Source organism: Salvelinus sp. IW2-2015, linkage group LG10 (genome assembly GCF_002910315.2).
Source record: "Salvelinus sp. IW2-2015 linkage group LG10, ASM291031v2, whole genome shotgun sequence".
NCBI classification, from domain to species: Eukaryota; Metazoa; Chordata; class Actinopteri; order Salmoniformes; family Salmonidae; genus Salvelinus; species Salvelinus sp. IW2-2015.
In genome coordinates this window covers 11,145,139-11,167,831 of record NC_036850.1, presented here as the reverse complement: position 1 = coordinate 11,167,831, position 22,693 = coordinate 11,145,139, and the positions used below count along the sequence as shown (strand labels likewise).

Genomic DNA, 22,693 nt, shown 5'->3' with positions numbered 1-22,693 from the left:
CAACGATACATATACAGTTTGTTCGAAAAGGTGCATATTTAGCCATACAAAACCGTGGTTACACAATGAAATACTAGGAAATCAAGCCTCAATATGTCTGACGTCATCTAATCAGAGTAATCTAGTTTAATTAAAAGCTAATCAATATACTTGACTAAAAAATACAGGGTTGACAGGAATCGAAAGACAAATTAGTCTTAATGCAACGCTGATTTTACATTTTTAAAATTATCCTTACTTTTCAATACAGGGTTGCCAAGTGAAGCTATACCAAAACAAAATGGCGATATGTGCGTTTAAAATATTTCGACAGAAACAACGGTTTATCATATTAAATATTGCTTACTTTGAGCTGATCTTCCATCATATTCTTGGGCAATGTATCCTTTCTATGTTATAAACGTCTTTTGTCGATAGATGTCCTCTTGTCCTTCGAAATGTCCAGCACCAACGACCGAACTCCCTAAAACGTGCTGTCCAAACTTTCAGAACGCACAACAAAGAAATGTCCTCAAAATCGCACTAAACGGATATAAATTGATATAAACGGTTCAAATTCACTACATTATGATGTTTTTTAACAACATATAACGACTGAAAACATGACCGGAGAAATATTGCTGGTTAGAAAACGACTTGGAACGAGAACAGGTTCCGATGGCCTTCACGCTTTGAGGCGCACTGGAGAAAAGAACGGTCTCTGTACATTTTCGTCATTTATAATGGCTTGTGAACGTTCCCATCCACTTCATTGAAAACGGTGATGACGTACAGACACCCAGAGGAAGACGTAGGCAGTGTCGGTTTCTTCATAGCATTCACTGTGGCCTTATAAACAAATCTGAAATGGTGGCTTTATTCACAAGATCTGTATCTTTCATCTGGTGTCTTGGACTTGTGATTTAATGATATTTAGATGCTACTATCTACTTCTGAAGCTATGCTATCTATGCTAATCAGTGTGTGGGGGGTGGGGGGTGCTCCCGGATCCGGGTTTCTGAGGCAGTAAAAGTTAAATATTTCTATTTCTGTCATTTGAATTTCGCGCTCTGCAATTTCACCGGATGTTGTCGAGGTGGGTCGCTAGCGGAATATCTGCGCCAGAAAGGTTAAGGAACTGACAGACAGGTGGTTCAATCTAACATTGAAGATGTATTATATTACAATTTTTTTACAATTGCTAACAAGCATTTACCTATAGTTAAGATACTTTTTCTAAACTCTTAACATAGCAACATACCTACATCACATAATTAGCCAAAAAGTAAATTTTCTGCTCAAAACCACATTTTGTTAATTAAATACCAACTCTACATTTCCAAATGCAAAAAAACTTTCTCTACATACAATACCTCTATCAAAACACGGCAAACCCGACTCAATATCTAAGCATTTTTGGCAACATACTATCTAAAAGTGAATGAGTCATCTTTACATTATAGAATGTACAGTAGAAAAAAATAGTAAGTGACATAATTGCTGCAGTAAAAGCTTTATTAGCAACATGTAATTGCTGCCAGTGATCAACAAAAAAATACAACACACATGACCTTTGGTTCCAAATGTGTAAAAATAAAACACAATTACTGTAAAAAAAAGGCACAGAAGGGAAAAACGCAAAAATGCACAGTCCTGTTCTAATCTATACGATCTTTAGCATGTGGACACATGTTCTCGTCCACATCACATCTTATGTTGTCTCTCGCTATGCACCTTGGATAAAAACGCTTGGCATGCCTTATCCACCCCTGGCAGTCTTCTGCTAAGATGTCTCTGCAGCCGGCATCCATTGCATCCAGAAGGGACATTTGGTCATGTGGCCGATGATCATACAATTTCCACCTCCAGGCAGAAAAAAATGATTCAATGGGGTTGAGGAAAGGCGAGAAGGGGGGGAGGAAAAGGGAAACCATTCTTGGATGGGCTGCAGACCAGTTTGTGATTACATGTGAATGGTGGAATGCTACATTGTCCCATGACATCACAATGTCCTCATCTTTCCTCCCACCTGTTCCCTTTCTGCTTCTGGCACCAGTTGTTGGTGGAGGTCATCTAAACACAAAAGAAGGAGCTCAGTGTTGTAGGGACCAATCTGGTATTTCTGCAGGACCAAACCAGCACTGGAGATTGCAGCACACATTGATATTTGCTCCTCTCTGACCCGACACATCAATGGTGGCCATTTTTCCGATGACGTCTCTTCCCCGCCGACGTGTTTTTGCCAGGTTAAACCCTGCCTCATGTGGGGTCTGATTAGCCTCCAACTCCATGACTCCCTGAAAGAAATCAAACACAGTATGTGTAAATGCTTTTCAGTATGTCCTACTGTATGTACTGTAACCCATGTCTACATGTGGAGTAGCATAGTGTAAAACTCACTATAGAACAAGACATATTGGATAGACACCATACCTGGACGTATTGGTGCCGGAGTTCCCTGACCCGCTCACTGTTCCTTTCAAAAGGAACTGTGTACAACTGTTTCATTCCAACTCTGTGTTTGGTCAGAGTCCGAGCCAATGGTAGTCAGGCTGATGCTTTCCACATTACAATTTTGGTCTGAATTTCCCTCAGTTTTATTGCGTTGTCAGCAATGACCAATCCTACAATGGCATGCTCTTGGTCTTCACTGAGGAGCTTTCCTCTTCCCCTAGAGGGAGGAAGACGTTGCGTCCTTTAGAGGAACAAAAATACAACATATGTATTTGCATTGGGACTGGTGGCATACAGTTACTGTGGGACATAGCAACAGTAATGATGGAAGAAGCCCTTGTGAAATGCATTACTTACCTGTTGGTTTGTTGAAAATTCCAGATAATGGAAGCCACGGTTGACCATCTGAGATTAGGCTGGACTCTTTCACCAGCCTCTCTCAGTGATAGACCATGGTATTAGGCTGGACTCTTTAACCAGCCTCTCTCAGTGATAGACCATGGTATTTAGACTTGGACTCTTCACCAGCCTTCAGTGATAACCATGGTTTAGCTGGACTCGTTTTACCAGCTCTTCTCAGTGATAGACATTGGTATTAGAGTGGATCTCTCACCAGTCCTCTCTCAGTGAGAGACCATGGTATTAGCTTGGACTCTTACACCAGCCTCTCTCAGTGGCATTATGGCGGACTTCACGCTCTGAGTATTAGAATGGTTAGCTGACTCTTGTCCACCCAGCTCTCTTCTCAGTGACATAGACCATGTGTATATAGGCTGGACTCTTTACACGCAGCTCTCCAGTGACTAGGATGTTATTAGGCTGGACTTTGTCAGCAGCTCTTCTCAATGTGATAGACCATAGTATTAGCTGGACTCTTTAACAGTCTCTCTCAGTGATAGACCATGTTATTAGGCTGGACTCTTTCAGCAGTCTCTCTCAGTGATAGACCATGGTATTAGGCTGGACTCTTTAACCAGCCTCTCTCAGTGATAGACCATGGTTTATCACATGGTCTATGATGGTGGCTCTTATTTCATCAGTGACAGCAGCTCTTACTCTCCTTTGAACACCACCACGCATTCTTACTCCTCTCCCCATACCTCTCCTTCTCCCTGGTCCTGGTCCAGCTACTCCTCTGCCTGGTCCAGACATGATTTTTTTCTCTCTGCTCCACTGTGTTGTTCTGTATCCACATTGAACAAAATCAATAGATGGAAAACCGGCCTCAGAACATAAACATGCAATAGATGGACTTATGGACAATAGGTTTCGTCAGCCACAATGGTGGTAATGACGATAGATGGAATATGAAAATGAATGTCGTTTTGGTTATGTTATTAAAAGTTAAAGGACGACGTTATAACGAAAACATTGTAACTTTAAGAGTTTTCCCAATATGTGCCGGATGTTTGCATATTGTACGTTGTGTGGAAAATGTCCAGATCAAAGATAATGTTTTTGTGAAGATGAAATGTGAAGTTAGTTTTCTAAATTGGATGTGAGTAAAATCCAGAGTATGCCTCGTAACTTGGTACAGATTAAATGTTTGACTCGCCGTACTTGCTTCTCCTGTCCGGCGTCACTCCTTACAGGTACGCCCAGAGAATTGCCATAAAGGCGGAAACGCCCATATCTGACCCGAGGGTATAAAACATGTGAGTTAAGAATTAACATACGAGACTAAGTGACCCTGAGCTGCAGCCAAGGTATGAGTGGTCAGCAAACTCAAAACGCAACACGAGGTTGAAGACCCCTTCAACAACCTATGCTACGGACGAGTAGCTGTATCTAAAGGGGGTGAATTCAAGCAGGACCACCCGGTCATCACTCTCCAAGGAATCGTGTGTCTACACTGTTTTCATTCCCACGCTGGAACCATCCACACGGCTGATTAGCCCTCCCCAGAAGACCCCTTTTCAGAGCCAGGGCGAGGAAAAACAGACCACTAAGAGAAAAGACACTGACCCCGTGAGGAGAAACAGAGATTTACACCCAGTAACCGAAGACGGACCGTCATCAGAGAAGTCGGAATCCTATCCAAGCAGAGACACCCCATCGGAGACCTTCAACACGTAATTACATCACTATATTCTGACCCATAAGAGCGGCATTTCGGGGCAAGGTTAGGGTTAAAATAAGCATAGCTGACTAATGCACCCAAGTGTGTTTTTCTCTCTCTCTCTCTCTCTCTCTCTCTCTCTCTCTCTCTCTCTCTCTCTCTCTCTCTCTCTCATGTGGGCAAACTGAAAAAGCATGTGCGAGCAAGGGTACAACCCTGACTCAGTCTACACCAGCGCTGTCAGGAGGAATGGGCCAAATTCACCAACTTCATTGTGGGAAGCTTGTGTTAGGCTACCTGAAACGTTTTGACCCAGTTAACAATTTTAAAGCAATCTACCCAAAATACTAATTGAGTGTATTGCAACTTGACCCACTGGGAAGTGAGGAAAGAAATAAAAGCTGGAAATAAAATAATTTTCTCTACCATTATTCGGACATTTCAACATTCTTAAAATAACAGTGGTGATCCTACCTGACCTAAAACAGGGAATTATTTACTAGGAGTAAAAAATGTCAGGAATTGTGAAACCTGATTGGTTAAATGTATTTGGCTAAGGTGTATGTAAACTTCCGACTTCAATGTGTGTATATTATATAATATAACACAGTAAGTGATGGATGTATAACTTATGGAGACAGACAAGTATCGTGGCATAGAGTACCTATTATATACATAAGCTTATTTGGACACCCCTTAAATTAGTGGATACGGCTAATTTCAACCACACCTTTGCTTGACAGGTGTATAAAATTGAGCACACAGCCATGCAATCTCCATAATCAACATTGGCAGTAGAATGGCCCCTATACTGAAGCTCAGTACGTCTAATGGTGAGCACCTTTCCAACAAGTCACATGTCTGCCCTGCTAGAGCCTGCCCCGAGTCAACTGATAGGTGCTGTTATTGTGAAGGTGGAATCATCTAGGAGCAACAAACGGCTCAGCGCGAAAGTGGGTAAGCACATAAGCTCACGAACGGACTGCAGATGCTGAGCACGTACTGTAAAATCGTCTGATCCTCCAATCACACCGAGTTCCAAACTAGCCTCTTTGAAGCAACTCAGCACAAAGCACTCGTTCATCGGAGCTTAATGAAATGGTTTCACATGACCTGAGCAGTCACACACAAGCTCAAGATCACACATGCGGCAATTGCCAATCTCGGCTGGAGTGGTGTAAAAAGCTCACCGCCATTGGACTCTGGCAGCAGTGAAACGCGTTTTTCTGGAATGATGATCATAGCTTCACCAACCGGACAGCTGACAGACAAATCTTGCGTTTGGCGGATGCTAGAAAGCTTCCTGCCCGAATGCATAGTTCCCAACTGTAAAATTTGGTGAAGGAGGCTGTTTTTCATGGTTCGGGCGATAGGCCTTGTTCCAGTGGAAGGGAAATCTTAAAGCTACCAGCACACACAATGACATTCTAGATTGATTCTTGTGCTTCCAACTTTTGAGGCAACAGTTGGGGGAGGTCCTTTCCTGTTTCAGCATGACAATGCCCCCGTGCACGAGCAGCGTCAATACAGAAACTGGATTTGTTGAGATCGGAGGCTGTGAAGAACTTGACTGGTGTGGCACAGCAGCCGCTGACTTCACACCCCATTCAAACACCTAATCGCCCACACACAGTGCCCACCTCACTAATGTTCTGCTGGCTGAATGGAAGCAAGTCCGCGAGCAATGTTCCGACATCTCAAGTGGAAAGCCTTCCACAAGAGGGGCAGGGCTGTATTAGCCAGCAAATGGGGGACCAACTCCATATTAATGCCATCATTTTTGAAGAGATGTTGGAACGAACAGGGGTCAAACATAACTTTTGTCATGTAGTGTATTTTAGTATATTGAAGAATATGTACATAGAATACGATAGCTGTACTAGCCTAATAGTTTAATTAGATATGAGACTTTGACTAGAATACAGTATTACATATAAAATGTGGTTAAACACAATATGGAAATTTATTCAAAGTGACCAGTGTTCCAATTTAAAGTGATAGTTGTACCTGACCTATTTTACTGGGGTGGTAGCAGGCCTCTGGTGCAAGGTTGGAGTAACGGGTGGTAGCCGGTATGAGAGTGAAATAAGTTCAGAGCAGGTACTGGGCGCATGATGCTTTTAACCAGTTGACAGCCGATTGAGATAGCAGACTTTTTCATTCTCTTGTCCCGTAGCGACCTCGTCTTCTAGATGGTTAGCGGGTGTAACAGACCGTCGAATCGGGTGGTGATCCTTGATATCTTCGTGGCCTTCCTGTGACACCGGGTGCTGTAGATGTCCCTGGAGGGCAGGCAGTGTACCCTGGTGATGCGTTGGGCTGACCACCCTCCTCTGGGAAACCCTCGTGACCCAAGCCAAATTCTCTTCAGCCTCCTGAGGTTAAAAGAGGCTCGTGAGCCTTCTTTCACCACACTGTCTCTGTGTAGGGTGGCAATTTCAGATTGTCAGTGATTCTGTACGCCAATGAACTTTAAAGCTTTTCACCTTCTCCAACTGCGAACCTCATAGATGTGGATGGGGCGGTGCTCTAGCTCATCTTTAGCTGTCTCCTGAAGTCACGATCACCTCCTTTGTTTTGTTGAGGAGAGGTTTATTTTCCTGGCACCACTCCGCCAGGCCTCACCTCCTCCCTGTAGGCTGTCTGGTCATTGTTGGTAATCGCCTCCACTGATGTGTGTCTGTAAACTTGTGATTGAGTTAGAGCCATAGGCTGGCCACGCAAGGTCAATGGCGTGAACAGGGAGTACAGGAGGGACTGAGCACGCTCATTGAAGGGGAGCCCCTGTGTGAGATCAGGTAGTGGAGGGTTGTGTTCCTAAACCTTTCCACCACCCTGGGGGCAGCCCGTCAGGAAGTCCAGGACCCCAAGTTGCACGAGGGCGGTCAGACCTAGGGCCCGAGCTTAAGATGAGCTTGGAGGGTACTTATTTGTGAAAGACTGGGCTTTATTCAACTTGAAACAGTGTTCTTACATTGGTGTTCCTCTAGTGTGAGGATATCTCTCTCATCTCTCTCTCTCTCTCTCTCTCTCTTTTTCTCTCTCTCTCTCTTGAAATCCCCATTTTGTGAAACACGTGTAATATGGTGTTGGCCCGCTAGGGACCTGTTCATACTAAGTTCTAATTAATAGACTGTATGTTTGTGTATGTGTTTCTTATATTATCATTTTAGCTTGTTAGCAAATAAATAATCAGCTCAATTGGTGTGGTACGGACTTATTTAGTGAGACTCTGGTTTGTGCAGATTCCCGGATCATGCGACGTTCAGAATGAGACTGTAGAGGAAATTGATTAATTGGCGATTGTTGTGAAATCGATATTCTGATTTTCTTTGAGTGAATTTGGGAAATAAAAACTCAATAAAGCTAAAACTTTCCCATGGTGCCCCGGGTCATTGAGTTAATAATTGCCTTGAATCATTTAATCGCGTAATTATACACCGTTAATCATTCAACGAGCAGCAGTCGTCACATGAATCAATGTAACGTCACGACAACGTCCAGGTATGGTGTCTATCCAATATGTCTTGTTCTATAGTGAGTTTTACACTATGCTATCCTACAACTCTTAATGAGGAACTCTTCCTCAATGTCAATCAACAAGAGTCCCCAATGAGTGGCCATGCTGAGGCTATATGCATTCACCTGGTGCTATGTCTTATAATATTCCTGTGTAGAACGTTTTCTGTATGCACACAGTGTCCTGCTGTGCCTGACCATGCCATTGTAACCAGACAGTGTGAGACCCCCTGAAAAACTCAATGTCCCCCTCTGTTATTAACATTATTCCCCCTTAGGCTGGGGAAATAGATATTGAATTTGAATTGAAAAACTAGCTGTGTGTAATGTGTGTGTGTTGAAGTGTGTTCTTGGTAGTGTCAGTATTTTCAATTATGAAAAGCTGTTGAGGGAAAAAAATCTAATTATGGCCTACCCATTTGTATCGTTTGCAATTTGTGTAAGATTAGAGCTGGTCACCCCCCCCTTTTCCGTTTCTTAATTGGTATTTTCATGTGAAATGTTAAAAAGTCAGTACCTTCCTCTTTAGTAAGATTATGAAAGTCACAATTTCCGGAGAGGGCCAAATAGCCCCTTGTAATCTGAGAGAATATTTAATTAGCCAAAGCTTCTTGTAGTTCTCCGTCTTTCTCTGTCTCTGTCTCTCTTCCTCTCCCTCAAATCAAATCCAAATCCAATTCTATTGGTTGCACACATATTTAGCAGATGTTATTGCGTGTGTAGCGAAATGCTTGTGTTCCTAGCTCCAACAGTACAGTAATATCTGACTATATATACAGTTGAAGTTGGAAGTTTACATACATTTAGGTTGGAGTCATTAAAACTCGTTTTTCATCCACTCCACAAATTTCTTGTTAACAAACTACAGTTTTGGCAAGTTGGTTAGGACATCTACTTTGTGCATGACACAAGTTATTTTTCAAACAACTGATGACAGACTGATTATTTCACTTATAATTCACTGTATCACAATTCCAGTGGGTCAGAAGTTTACATACACTAAGTTGACTGTGCCTTTAAACAGCTTGGAAAATTCCAGAAAATTATGTCATGGCTTCAGAAGCTTCTGATAGGCTAATTGACATTATTTGAGTCAATTGGAGGTGTACCTGTGGATGTATTTCAAGGTCTACCTTCAAACTCAGTGCCTCTTTGCTTGACATCATGGGAAAATCAAAAGAAATCAGCCAAGACCTCAGAAAAACATTTGTAGACCTTCACACGTCTGGTTCACCCTTGGGAGAAATTTCCAAACACCTGAAGGTACCACGTTCATCTGTACAAACAATAGTACGCAAGTATAAACATCATGGGACCACGCAGCCGCCATACCACTCAGGAAGGAGACGTGTTCTGTCTCCTAGAGATGAACGTACTTTGGTGCGAAAAGTGAAAATCAATCCCAGAACAACAGCAAAGGACCTTGTGAAGATGCTGGAGGAAACAGGTACAAAAGTATCTATATCCAAAGTAAAATGAGTCCTATATCGATGTAACCTGAAAGGCCGCTCAGCAAGGAAGAAGCCACTGCTCCAAAACCACCATAATAACCCAGACTACGGTTTGCTACTGCACATGGGGACAAAGATCGTACTTTCTGGAGAAATGTCCTCTGGTCTGATGAAACAAATGACCATCGTTATGTTTAGAGGAAAAAGGGGGAGGCTTGCAAGCCGAAGAACACCATCCCAACCGTGAGGCACAGGGGGGGGGGGGGGGGAGGCAGCATCATGTTGTGGGGTTGTTTTGCTGCAGGAGGGACTGGTGCACTTCACAAAATAGATGGCATCATGAGGTAGGAAAATTATGTGGATATTTTGAAGCAACATCAGTCATAAAGTTACAGCTTGGTCGCAAATGGGTCTTCCAAATGGACAATGACCCCAAGCACACTTCCAAAGTTGTGGCAAAATGGCTTAAGGACAACAAAGTCAAGGTATTGGAGTGGCTATCACAAAGCCCTGACCTCAATCCTATAGAAAATGTGTGGGCAGAACTGAAAAAGCATGTGCGAGCAAGGAGGCCTACAAACCTGACTCAGTTACACCAGCTCTGTCAGGAGGAATGGGCCAAAATTCACCCAACTTATTGTGGGAAGCTTGTGTTAGGCTACCTGAAACGTTTGACCCAAGTTAAACAATTTAAAGGCAATGCTACCAAATACTAATTGAGTGTATGCAAACTTCTGACCCACTGGGAATGTGAGGAAAGAAATAAAAGCTGAAATAAATAATTTTCTCTACCATTATTCTGACATTTCACATTCTTAAAATAAAGTGGTGATCCTACCTGACCTAAAACAGGGAATTTTTACTAGGATTAAATGTCAGGAATTGTGAAACTGAGTGTTAAATGTATTTGGCTAAGGTGTATGTAAACTTCCGACTTCAACTGTGTGTATATATATATATATAACACAGTATATGTGATGGGATGTATAGACATTATGGACAGACAGTATGTGGATAGAGTACACTATATATACATAAGTATTTGGACACCCCTTCAAATTAGTGGATACGGCTATTTCAACCACACCTTTGCTGACAGGTGTATAAAATTGAGCACACAGCCATGCAATCTCCATAATCAAACATTGGCAGTAGAATGGCCCATACTGAAGGGCTCAGTGACGTCTAATGTGGCACCTTTCCAACAAGTCAAATGTCTGCCCTGCTAGAGCTGCCCCGGTCAACTGTAGGTGCTGTTATTGTGAAGTGGAATCATCTAGGAGCAACAACGGCTCAGCCGCGAAGTGGTAGGCCACATAAGCTCACAGAACGGGACTGCAGAGTGCTGAGGCACGTACGTGTAAAAATCGTCTGTCCTCCAATCACTACCGAGTTCCAAACTGCCTCTGGAAGCAACGTCAGCACAAGAACTGTTCATCGGGAGCTTAATGAAATGGGTTTCCATGACTGAGCAGTCACACACAAGCCTAAGATCACAATGCGCAATGCCAATCGTCGGCTGGAGTGGTGTAAAGCTCACCGCCATTGGACTCTGGAGCAGTGGAAACGCGTTCTCTGGAATGATGAATCATGCTTCACCAACCGACAGTCTGACAGACAAATCTTGGTTTGGCGGATGCTAGAAGAGCGCTTCCTGCCCGAATGCATAGTTCCAACTGTAAAATTTGGTGAAGGAGGCTGTTTTTCATGGTTCGGGCTAGGCCCCTTAGTTCCAGTGAAGGGAAATCTTAAAGCTACAGCACACAATGACATTCTAGATGATTCTGTGCTTCCAACTTTGTGGCAACAGTTTGGGGAAGGTCCTTTCCTGTTTCAGCATGACAATGCCCCCGTGCACGAAGCAAGGTCAATACAGAAATGGTTTGTTGAGATCGGTGTGAAAGAACTTGACTGGTGTGCACAGAGCCCTGACTTCAACCCCATCAAACACCTAATCGCCCAACATCAGTGCCCGACCTCACTAATGCTCTTGTGGCTGAATGGAAGCAAGTCCCCGCAGCAATGTTCCGACATCTAGTGGAAAGCCTTCCCACAAGAGTGGAGGCTGTAATAGCAGCAAATGGGGGACCAACTCCATATTAATGCCCATCATTTTGGAATGAGATGTTGGACGAACAGGTGTCAACATACTTTTGGTCATGTAGTGTATTTAGTATATCTGAAGAATATGTAGCATAGAATAGTATATGTACAGCAATAGTTTAATAGGATGGACTTGACTAGAATACAGTATATACATATAAAATGGGTAAAACAATATGTAAATATTATTAAAGTGACCAGTGTTCCATTATTAAAGTGACTAGTGTACCATGCCTATTTACATGGGGTAGCAGCCTCTAAGGTGCAAGGTTGAGTAACCGGGTGGTAGCCGGCTAGTGAGAGTGAATAAGTTCAGGGCAGGGTACTGGGCGGAGTGATGGCTATTTAACAGTCTGACAGCCTTGAGATAGAAGCTGTTTTTCAGTTCTCTTGGTCCCAGTACTGACCTCGTCTTCTAGATGGTAGCGGGGTGAACAGACCGTCGATCGGGTGGCTGAGGTCCTTGATGATCTTCTTGGCCTTCCTGTGACACCGGGTGCTGTAGATGTCCTGGAGGGCAGGCAGTGTACCCCTGGTGATGCGTTGGGCTGACCACCCTGCCCTCTGGAAAGCCCTGTGACCAAGCCAAATTTCTTCAGCCTCCTGAGGTTAAAGAGGCTCTGTTGAGCCTTCTTCACCACACTGTCTGTGTGGGTGGACAATTTCAGATTGTCAGTGATCTGTACGCCAATGAACTTAAAGCTTTTCACCTTCTCCACTGCGACCTCATAGATGTGGATGGGGGCGTGCTCTGCTCTCTTTGCTGTCTCCTGAAGTCCACGATCACCTCCTTTGTTTTGTTGAGGGAGAGGTTATTTTCCTGGCACCACTCCGCCAGGGCCCTCACCTCCTCCCTGTAGGCTGTCTTGTCATTGTTGGTAATCAGGCCTACCACTGTTGTGTCGTCTGTAAACTTGATGATTGAGTTAGAGGCATGCGTGGCCACGCAGTCATGGGTGAACAGGGAGTACAGGAGGGGACTGAGCACGCTCCGTTGAAGGGCCCCTGTGTTGAAGATCAGGGTAGTGGAGGTGTTGTTTCCTACCTTCACCACCTGGGGGCAGCCCGTCAGGAAGTCCAGGACCCAGTTGCACAGGGCGGGGTTCAGACCTAGGGCCCCGAGCTTAATGATGAGCTTGGAGGGTAATATTGTGAAGACTGAGCTTTATTCAATGAACAGTGTTCTTACATTGGTGTTCCTCTAGTGTGGAGGAATATCTCTCTCTCTCTCTCTCTCTCTCTCTCTCTCTCTCTCTCTCACACACACACACACACACACACACACACACACACACACACACACACACACACACGCACACGCACACGCACACAGACACTTTCACTCCCTCTGTCTCTCTCTCTCTCCATCTGCTGTGCTGTAAAGTGATAGAACTGTGTTCCCGGGAGAACAGGGACTCCTGTAGTTAGCGTGCAGTGCTGGGAGTAGAGAGAATGACAAAGCCCCCCTTCTTCCTAGACTGGTAGAGACAGTAATTGTGCCTGTGTTCCCTCTGTCAGCAGTAHGCMGGGMAGAGAGGAWHGAGGGAGCCAGGTGCTGATTGGGGTCACGCTAAGCACCCTCGCTAACAACGTCCGGAAGAGGGGAAGAAACAGCTAGGTGACAAGTGGAGAGTGTGCAGTAATTTATTCAGAACCAGTTAAAAGTGTGGCCCCTGTCGATTCGTGGCCCTGTCAAAAGTTTGGCGTTGGCGCTTCCTGAGAGCCCTACATTTGGCTCGGATCTCATGCGTGATTCACAGCACGGCCCCTGGAGTCTGTTCCACATAAGCCAATTAATGGAAAGAGACTCTACACCTGTCACGTGTGGTCATCTCTCTTCTGATCCCAGGTCAGCCAGTGGATTAGGTCACTGAGCTCACTATGAACTACATCAGGCTGTCTTTGTTTTTGTTGTTGCTGTTGCTGTTGGGCTTTTTGTTTCTCTCAGGCTAGACTCCAGTCATACGAGGCTAGCTGAGGAACTGCATTCTCAGTGTCAATGTCTACTTGAAGTCATTTTTACATTGGATCGTAAGTAGCTGCTACATCATTTTGAGTTCGTTAATCAGTGTTCCCAGTAGATAGATTCCCTACCGTAGGCCTAACCATATTCATATTGTTTTGCTTTATTGAACCATCATTCAATTATTGTGGACAGCTTTCCAATGAATGAAGACAAACAATTGACATGTACCAGCATTTCCTCGTTAGGATATCTCATCTCTTGTAATGACCATTATTCGCGTGTGCGGATGTTTCTGTCTCTGGATAGACATATTGGAAGTTGGCCATTAGCCTTCTGATTTATTATGTAGGTAATGCTTTCTCCCTGCTGTGCTTTTCATATTACCCCTGTTCCCCTCTTGTCTTTTTCCCAATTAATTCTGGATATGTTATAGCAGCAGAGAGCAACCATTAGAAACTCTCCATGAACCACGGACACTCAAGTGCAGCAGGATCGTTATGTGCGGTTTCTGAAAATGTCCCAGCTTCGTTTCTCCTCTCTGTCTTTATTTTATAGATGTGGTACTCTTTTTCTTTCTTTCTGTCTCTGTCCCTTTAATTCCATTGATTTATGCAATTGCTGCCTGTTTTTTTCCCTGTTCCAGATTTTGTTATTTGTCTGTTTCCATAACAACCTCAGGGCCATTTCTTACGCTGTGGGTTTTGTCTTAATCCTGCTCTGCTCCTCCGTTCTTATTTTTCTCAGGACTTTTTCTCCCGTGTTCTAAACAGCTCCCTTGTTCCCCCCTCTGTCTTATTCCCTCCCCTTCTCAATTTTCCTCTACTCCCCTCCCTGTCTAAATGACTCTGTTGCCACATTCTTTTTCTGCATTGCTGCTTTAACATTTTCAATTATCTGAAAAGCAATCTTCAAATCTATAATAAATTAGAGTACATACAAAACAGTGGCGACAGCAATGAAAATGGTGTTCGGATGGCTTTATTGTATCCATCTTTTGCTTTTCTTTAACTAGAGAACAGTGGCAGTTATAGAACTGAAGGTCTGTGAGTGCGGTGTGCTCAATGTGTCTTAAGCCATGCTGCCACATATTTCGCTGTCATTAGATTTTTACCATTTATTTCCCAAAGGGACCTGATCATTTGGTTCAACCTTATTTTCCTTTCCATTAGTATAATCTGGTACCTGGTATTTCCCAATAGTAATAACATGATAATAACCTATGAATAAATTGCTTGTTGTCACTTTGCGATAGATGACAACAAGCACCACTAGGCACCATTTGGTAGCAGGTGGTAAGTTACCAATCATATTGGATTTTCCTGGGCAAGCAGGTATTCTGGTGTCTGCCTTTATGAGTGGGCATCACTGGGCACATCCCAGGCATGTGGTGCCTGTTGGTAAGCGACTGTCTCTGTCTTGTTTCCCAGACAGACACATCATCAGGTGAGAGATAATCTAAGAGGACATTGTTTATCTCAGACTAGAGTACTGTTATTTTCCTTTTGCAGACGGAACACGGTTGATTGTAATTGGCGGTTGTGCAGCATAACCGACCTTGCTGCCTTATCCTAGTTGGCTATTGTGAGTTTTAGGATCACTTAGGTGACAGTGTATCATGCATTCTCTCTCTCTCTTGCACTTGTCCATGTTTCACTGTCCAATTCTCGATCTTGATCTCGATGCTCGATCCTTGATCACGATCTCACTCTCTCTCTCTCTCTCTCTCTCTCTCTCTCTCTCTCTCCTCTCCTCTCTCTCTCTCTCTCTCTCTCTCTCACTCTCTTCCTCTTTCCTACCTGTTTCTCTCTCATGATTCTGTTTCTTTTTTCCTCTTCTCCATCCACCTGTTTTCTCTCTCTCTGATTCACTCCGTCTCTCTTTGACTGGATAAAATAGCTTGGCAGGCTGTCAGAGAGGGAACCAGAATGACAGCGCTTGGGCTCTTTGATTCCCCTGGTGTTGGCCCTTTCATAGCCCCTGACAGAACACCTGCTTTCCTCTACCTGACAGCTGCAGTATGGAAAGGAGAGAGAGAGTGGAGAGAAAGAGAAAGCCAGAGAGAAAAGAGAGCAGAGAGAAAAAGAGAGAGAGAGACAGAGAGGCCTAGAGGGAAAATCGTTGAGAATCTTGTGGTAAGATGGAAAGGGAGATATGGATAATGGGAACTAAGACTGGAAGAGGACATAATAAGAGAGACATGAATCTGTTATAATGTGGGCTGTTTGTGAAAAACATCCCTGCGGTGTTCCCAACCTGCAAGTGTTTCGTGCAACTGAAAGAGCCTCTGCATGGTGTGTGTGTGTGTGTGTGTGTGTGTGTGTGTGTGTGTGTGTGTGTGTGTGCTGTGTGGTGTGTGGTGTGTGTGTGTGTGTGTGTGTGGTGTGTGTGTGTGTGTGTGTGTGTGTGGTGTGTGTGTGTGTGTGTGTGTGTGTGTGTGTGTGTGTGTGTGGTGTGCATGTGCGTGGTGTGGTGTGATTTCTATTGTGATTGCTGTTTTCATCAATGCATTAAGGAAAACACTACACATAATTTGCTAATTGTGACTGAAACGCTTAAAGCGTTGTGCCATCTAATGTGACAGTAGTACGGTATTAAACACATTAGCACTCTTTGGCATGGCTTTACATGACATTTGACAATGGCTTGATATTTGTATTGTCATGTAGCCTAATGGGCTTTCAGAGCTTAGTGATTGGTTCATGTACAACACTATCATAGCTTATGATAGTGTTATGACTACTGTCCAGTATTGTATGGTTATTCTTTTTCTGAAAGCCGAACATCTCTCAAACCTCATTGTATTTTTTCCATGGATACTCAGATTACCCTCAATTTTAGGAATAAGGCTCTGGGTTAGGACAAGACTCTGTGAATGTGTTAGTTCATCTCTATAATAATAACAACATACAGTGCATTGGAAAAGTATTTGTCCCCTGCGTTTTTCCTATTATGTTGCATTACAACCTGTAATTTAAATAGATTTTTATTTGGATTCCATGAATGGACTTATACACAAAATAGTCGAAATTGGTGAAGTGAAATGAAAAAAAATACTTGTTTCAAAAACTTCAACAAAAGAAATGGAATAGTGGTACGTGCATATGTCTTCACCTCCTTTGCTATGAAAGCCCCTAATAAGATCTGGTACAACCAATTACCTTCAGAAGTCACATAATTAGTTAAATAAAGTACACCTATGTGCAATCTAAGTGTCACATGATCTGTCCCATATCTCAGTATATATACGCCTGTTCTGAAAGGCCCACATTCTGCAACACCACTAAGCAAGGGGCACCACCAAGCAAGCGGCACCATGAAGACCAAGGAGCTCTCCAAACAGGTCAGGTACAAAGTTGTGGAGAAGTACAGATCAGGGTTGGGTTATAAAAAAAATATCAGAAACTTTGAACATCCCACGGAGCACCATTACATACATTAATAAAAAATTGAAAGAATATGGCACCATAGCAAACCTGGCAAAAGAGAGGGCATTAATCAGAGAGGCAACAAAGAGACCAAAGATAACCCTGAAGGAGCTGCAAAGCTCCACAGTGGAGATTGGAGTATCTGTCCATAGGACCACTTTAAGCCGTACACGCCACAGAGCTGGGCTTTACGGAAGAGTGGCCAGAAAAAGACATTGCTTAAAGAAAAAAATGTGTGTTCGCCAAAAGGCATGTGGGAGACTCCCCAAACATGTGGAAGAAGGTACTCTGGACAGATGAGACTAACATTGAGCTTTTTGGTCATCAAGGAAAACGCTATGTCTGGCGCAAACCCAACACCTCTCATCACCCGAGAACACATCCCCACAGTGAAGCATGGTGGTGGTAGCATCATGCTGTGGGGATGTTTTTCATCTGCAGGGACTGGGAAACTGGTCAGAATTGAAGGAATGATGGATGGCACTAAATACAGGGAGATTCTTGAGAGAAACCTGTTTCAGTTTTCCAGAGATGTGAGACTGGGACGTAGGATCACCTTCCAGCAGGACAATGACCCTAAGCATACTGCTAAAGCAACACTCGAGTGGTTTAAGGGGAAACATTTAAATGTCTTGGAATGGCCTAGTCAAAGCCTAGACCTCAATTCTATTGAGAATCTGTGGTATGACTGTCACGTTCTGACCTTAGTTCCTTTGTTTTGTCTTTTGTTTTAGTTGGTCAGGGCGTGAGTTGGGTGGGTAATCTATGTTTTCTATTTCTGTGTTGGTTTTCTGTGTTTGGCCTGATGTGGTTCTTAATCAGAGGCAGCTGTCAATCGTTGTCCCTGATTGGGAACCATATTTAGGTAGCCTGTTTTCTGTTGGGTTTTGGTGGGTGGTTGTCTTCAGTCTTTGTGTGTCTGCACCAGATAGAACTGTTTCGGTTTTCACTTTGTTGTTTTTTTGTATTTTGAGTTGTTCACTTCATTAAATAAGATAAACAATTACCACGCTGCACATTGGTCCTCTGATCCTTCAAACTTCTCCTCCTTAGACGAGGAGGAAGACGACAGCCGTTACAATGACTTAAAGATTGCTGTACACCAGCGGAACCCATCCAACTTGAAGGAGATGGAGCAGTTTTGCCTTGAAGAATGGGCAAACTTTTTCCAGTGGCTAGATGTGCCAAGCTTATAGAGACATACCCCAAAAGACTTGCTGCTGTAATTGCTGCAAAAGGTGGCTCTACAAAGTATTGACTTTGGGGGGGTGAATAGTTATACACGCTCAAGTTTTCTGTTTTTTTGTCTTACTTCTTGTTTGTTTCACTATAAAAATATTTTGCATCTTCAAGGTGGTAGGCATGTTGTGTAAATCAAATGATACAACCCCCCCCCAAAAAAATCTATTTTAATTCCAGGTTGTAAGGCAACAAAATAAGAAAAATGCCAAGGGGGGTGAATACTTTCGCAAGCCACTGTACAACATGTAATGCAGTGCCTAGTGAAAGTCTACACACCCCTTGCACGGCCTTCACAGTTTGCTGCCTTAAAGCCAAAAAGGGATTCAATTATATTTTTTACCTACAGATCTACACAACCTACTCCATACTGTCAAAGTGAAAGAACATTACAGAAAATATTCCTATTTAATTAAATAAACACACTTTGCACAACATGCTGTACATCCATTGTTTCTGTCTCGGATTTTCAAGCAAATTTAAGTCATGACTGAGACTGGACTAGTCAGCCATTACAATGTGTCTAATTGTCCACCTGAAAAATATAAACTCTATCCCAGGGTTAAGTTTTCAGAAGACTGAGGTGGGTTTTCATTAATGATGGATTTGGGTCAAATCCAAACCCTCTGTATTGGCAAGTATTGTGGTGGCAGCATCATGTTATGGGTATGCTTGTCATCGGCAGGGATTGGGGAGTGTTTTAATATAAACATAAATATTAAAGCAGCAAAGCACAGGCAAAAAGTTAGAACTCTGAAAACCTAACCCTTGGAGAGTTTTATTTTTCTGGGGGACAATTACACACATTTTATTACCAAAGACACACCAGAATGACTAAAGAGGTGTTGAGTGTCCCTGAGTAGTCCAGTCTCAGTCCTGACTTAAATTGAGATACAGAGACAAGGTTTGAATATATCTGTCCATCAATGATTCCCAACCAAATTAACCGAGCTTGAGCAATTTTCACAAAAACAAGGTATAAATGTTGCCCTAAGAGTTGTGCTAAGGTTGGTTGAATCTTATTAAAAATGATTCAAAGCTGTAATGGCTGCCAAAGGTGCTTCCACTAAGTATATTTTGTAATTTATTAAATTATTATTATTATTATTATTTTTAAATGTTTCTTTTACTTTTAAAATGTGGAGTAGGTTGTGTAGATCGGTAGGGGATTTAAAAAAAAAAAAAAATCCCTTTCTAGATTTTATTTTAGGGCAGCAAAATGTGAAAAATGTGCAAGGGGTGTGTAGACTTTCACTAGGCACTGTATATGCCATTTAGCAGATGTTTTTATCCAAAGCGGCTTCCAGTCATGCGTGGATACATTTTCCATACAGCTGGTCCCAGGAATCGAACCCACTATACTCACATTGCAAGCGCCATGCTCTACCAAATGAGCTACAGAGGACCAATCTCTGCCACTCCTCTACAGGTCCAGACTGGTACCTGGTACGGGTGGAGCTGACAGTGACCGATGTGAATGACAATGTTCCGGAATGGACCATGGTCCCCTCCCCCTACCTGGCAGTGGTACCTCCCAACGCCCTGGCTGGGTCACTGGTCTACAAGCTCCACGCCCAGGACGGAGACGAGGGCAACAACGGGGAGGTGGAGTACTTCCTGTCTGATGGTAGGTGCTTCCTGTCCAGTGATTGAGTACAATTTCATTGAGTACACGAACTGGCAGCATTGTAATAGAAAGAGAAAATAAAAACATTTTATATGGTTTTAGTTAGTTTTATACATGCTTTTATACTTTTATACTTCTAGTCTTTCATCTCATTAAGATAAGCATGTGTCTTATCTTATGTCATATGTTGTGTACAATTGCGGAAGTTCGCAGAATGAAATTGCCAGTGGGTGGGATTACATGTGTGAGTCTGTGCGTCAATGGCTCTAATATTAGATTCCATCTGCACTTTCTTTTCAATGCATTTTAAGAGGTTCATTATTGCTGCGCAGCTGTCTTATTAAATACAGTAAAATCACCTTGACTCATTAAATCAATCAATCCCTCTAATATTGAACATACTGGACGTTCTGTTCCACGAATGAATGACAGAAAAAACATTTGTTGTGGCCTGGCTGGTCTAGCGGTAATACTGCAGCCTCCCAACACATGTCAGCATAGGTTGGCTTACTGCCCTTTAACACCATCCCTCGCAGTTTGTTTCCCACTGTCATCCTATCTCTCTTTATCTAGTCAGAAAACACCTTCAAATATATATTTCGAAAATAAAGTCCTCCGTTGTCTCCTAACTGCAGGTGGTGACGGGCGTTTCGAGGTGGACAGAAAGAGTGGTCATGTCCGGACCACGGGGCTGCCACTTCAGAGGGACAAAGAGTACCTGTTGACAGTGGTGGCTGCTGACCGGCTGGGTAGCCGTAGTCCCCCAGTGGTAGTGTCAATCATAGCAGGAGCCAGAGCGCCACAGTTCTCCAACGCATCCTTCACTATTTCACTACCTGAGAACACACCAGAGAGACAGACGTGAGTGCCACACACACACACACACACACACACACACACACACACACACACACACACACACACACACACACACACACACACACACATATGCAAAGTCACACATACACCCATGCAAAGCAGAGGAGGCTGGTGAGAGGGACTTTAGGAGGACAGGCTCATTCTAATGGCTGGAATGGAATCAATGGAATGGAGTTTCCATATAGTTGATACCGCTCCGTTAATTCCATTCCAGCCATTAGAATGAGCCCGTCCTCCGATAGCTCCTCCCACCAGCCTCCTCTGAGTCTCACACACGCAAAGTACACGCACACTCACGCACGCATGCACACATCCATGTACGCACACACACAAACACACACATTATCACGGATCCCTCCGGAACTTTCATCACGCACACCTGTCCCCTATTCCCACTGATTAGTACTTGTATAAGCGTGCCCTTTGGTTTCCATTGGGCTGTCCATTATTGTTACAATGTCCGTTGGTGCGTGTGAGTACCTGTGCTGTGTGTTTTGGGCTTTCGTGCCCTTGTGGAATGCGCAGATGATTACGGGTCTCGTTTCGTGTGATAATCATCGTGCGCTTGTGTTATTTATTCGAGTGTCACTGGTGTGCGTACTGGTAGTGAAGTCAGGTGCAGGAGAGCAGAGAGTTGTGAACAGGCGCACACTTTATTTAGGCAGGAGCAAACAGCAGACGGACGCAACTGCGTCAAAACCTCCAGCAAAAATGGCAAAGGTGCAAAGCGCAAAAACAGTCACAAAAGCTATAGTTACCAAGTAAACATACTTCGTGATATAAACACGGAACATGGAAAACCAGCCTGGCACGTCACATAAAACACGTAACACAAAACAGTTCCACACAAGGACATGGGGGGAACAGAGGAATATATATACACAATGTGATTAGGGAATGTAAACCAGGTGTGCGGGGAACAAGACAAAACAAATGGAACAATGAAAAATGGAGCGGCGATAGCTAGAAGGCCGGTGACGTTGACCGCCGAACGCCGCCCGAACAAGGAGAGGAGCTGACTTCGGTGGAAGTCGTGACATCGAGGTACTCCTCGCTCTTTTATTTGGGTTTCAACCCTGTATTTTGTCACGTGTTTGTTTGGTCTTCGTCCCCGTGCCTTTACATGGCACGCCGTAATTTGTGCTGAATAAAACCCCTATTACGCATTCCTGCGCCTGTCTCCCGAATCTTTGTTACCAGCGTGACACACATGTACACACATGCATAGTCACACACACACACACACACACACCACACACACACACACACACACACACACACACACACACACAACACACACACACACACACACAACACACAACCACACACACACACACATAGGCACACGCAGAAACACAAACACACAAACAAACAATTGCACACATGCACACAAACATGGACAGTCACACACATACACATACATAATGTAAAACCAAAAGTTATAAAGGTCATAGGTTAAAAAAACAAGTTGGCATGAAAATAATTTGCTAGTATTCACAAATAATTTGAATACATAAATATAGTACCGATTGCCAATGATATGCACACATTACACACTTTAACAGTGCACATACACTCACAAACTCAGACATTTTCATACAATAACCATTATGCACTCAGCCACAAGTTCACATAAATCAGGTATACATAGTTATTCAATATATGACCAGTGATTGTTTGTCACACAGACAGACAGACACACACACGCACACACGCAGACACACACACTCTCTCACTATATTAAAGCCTGGGGCGTTACTGTAAAGGATTTGATCTTTGGCCTCCTGCCTCCTGTATTCTCTCCTATCCTATCCTCTATTTTGATTGACAGGAATTACATCACTCACCCATCAGTTGAAAGAGTAACATCTGTGGTGATTGTTCCTGCTGAGCGCCTGAGGGAACTCATCAAAAACCTTGAACATAACTCCATTGCCGTTGTGGTACACATTACACAAACCAGAAAACATTAGTCCTTCTTTACATTTCCCC

At 43.4% G+C, this 22,693-nt stretch overlaps 1 pseudogene; it reads left to right on the top strand.

The window, feature by feature from the left end:
* Positions 1-22,693, top strand: part of LOC111969271 (neural-cadherin-like) — a 224,035-nt pseudogene that overhangs the window by 90,707 nt on the left and 110,635 nt on the right.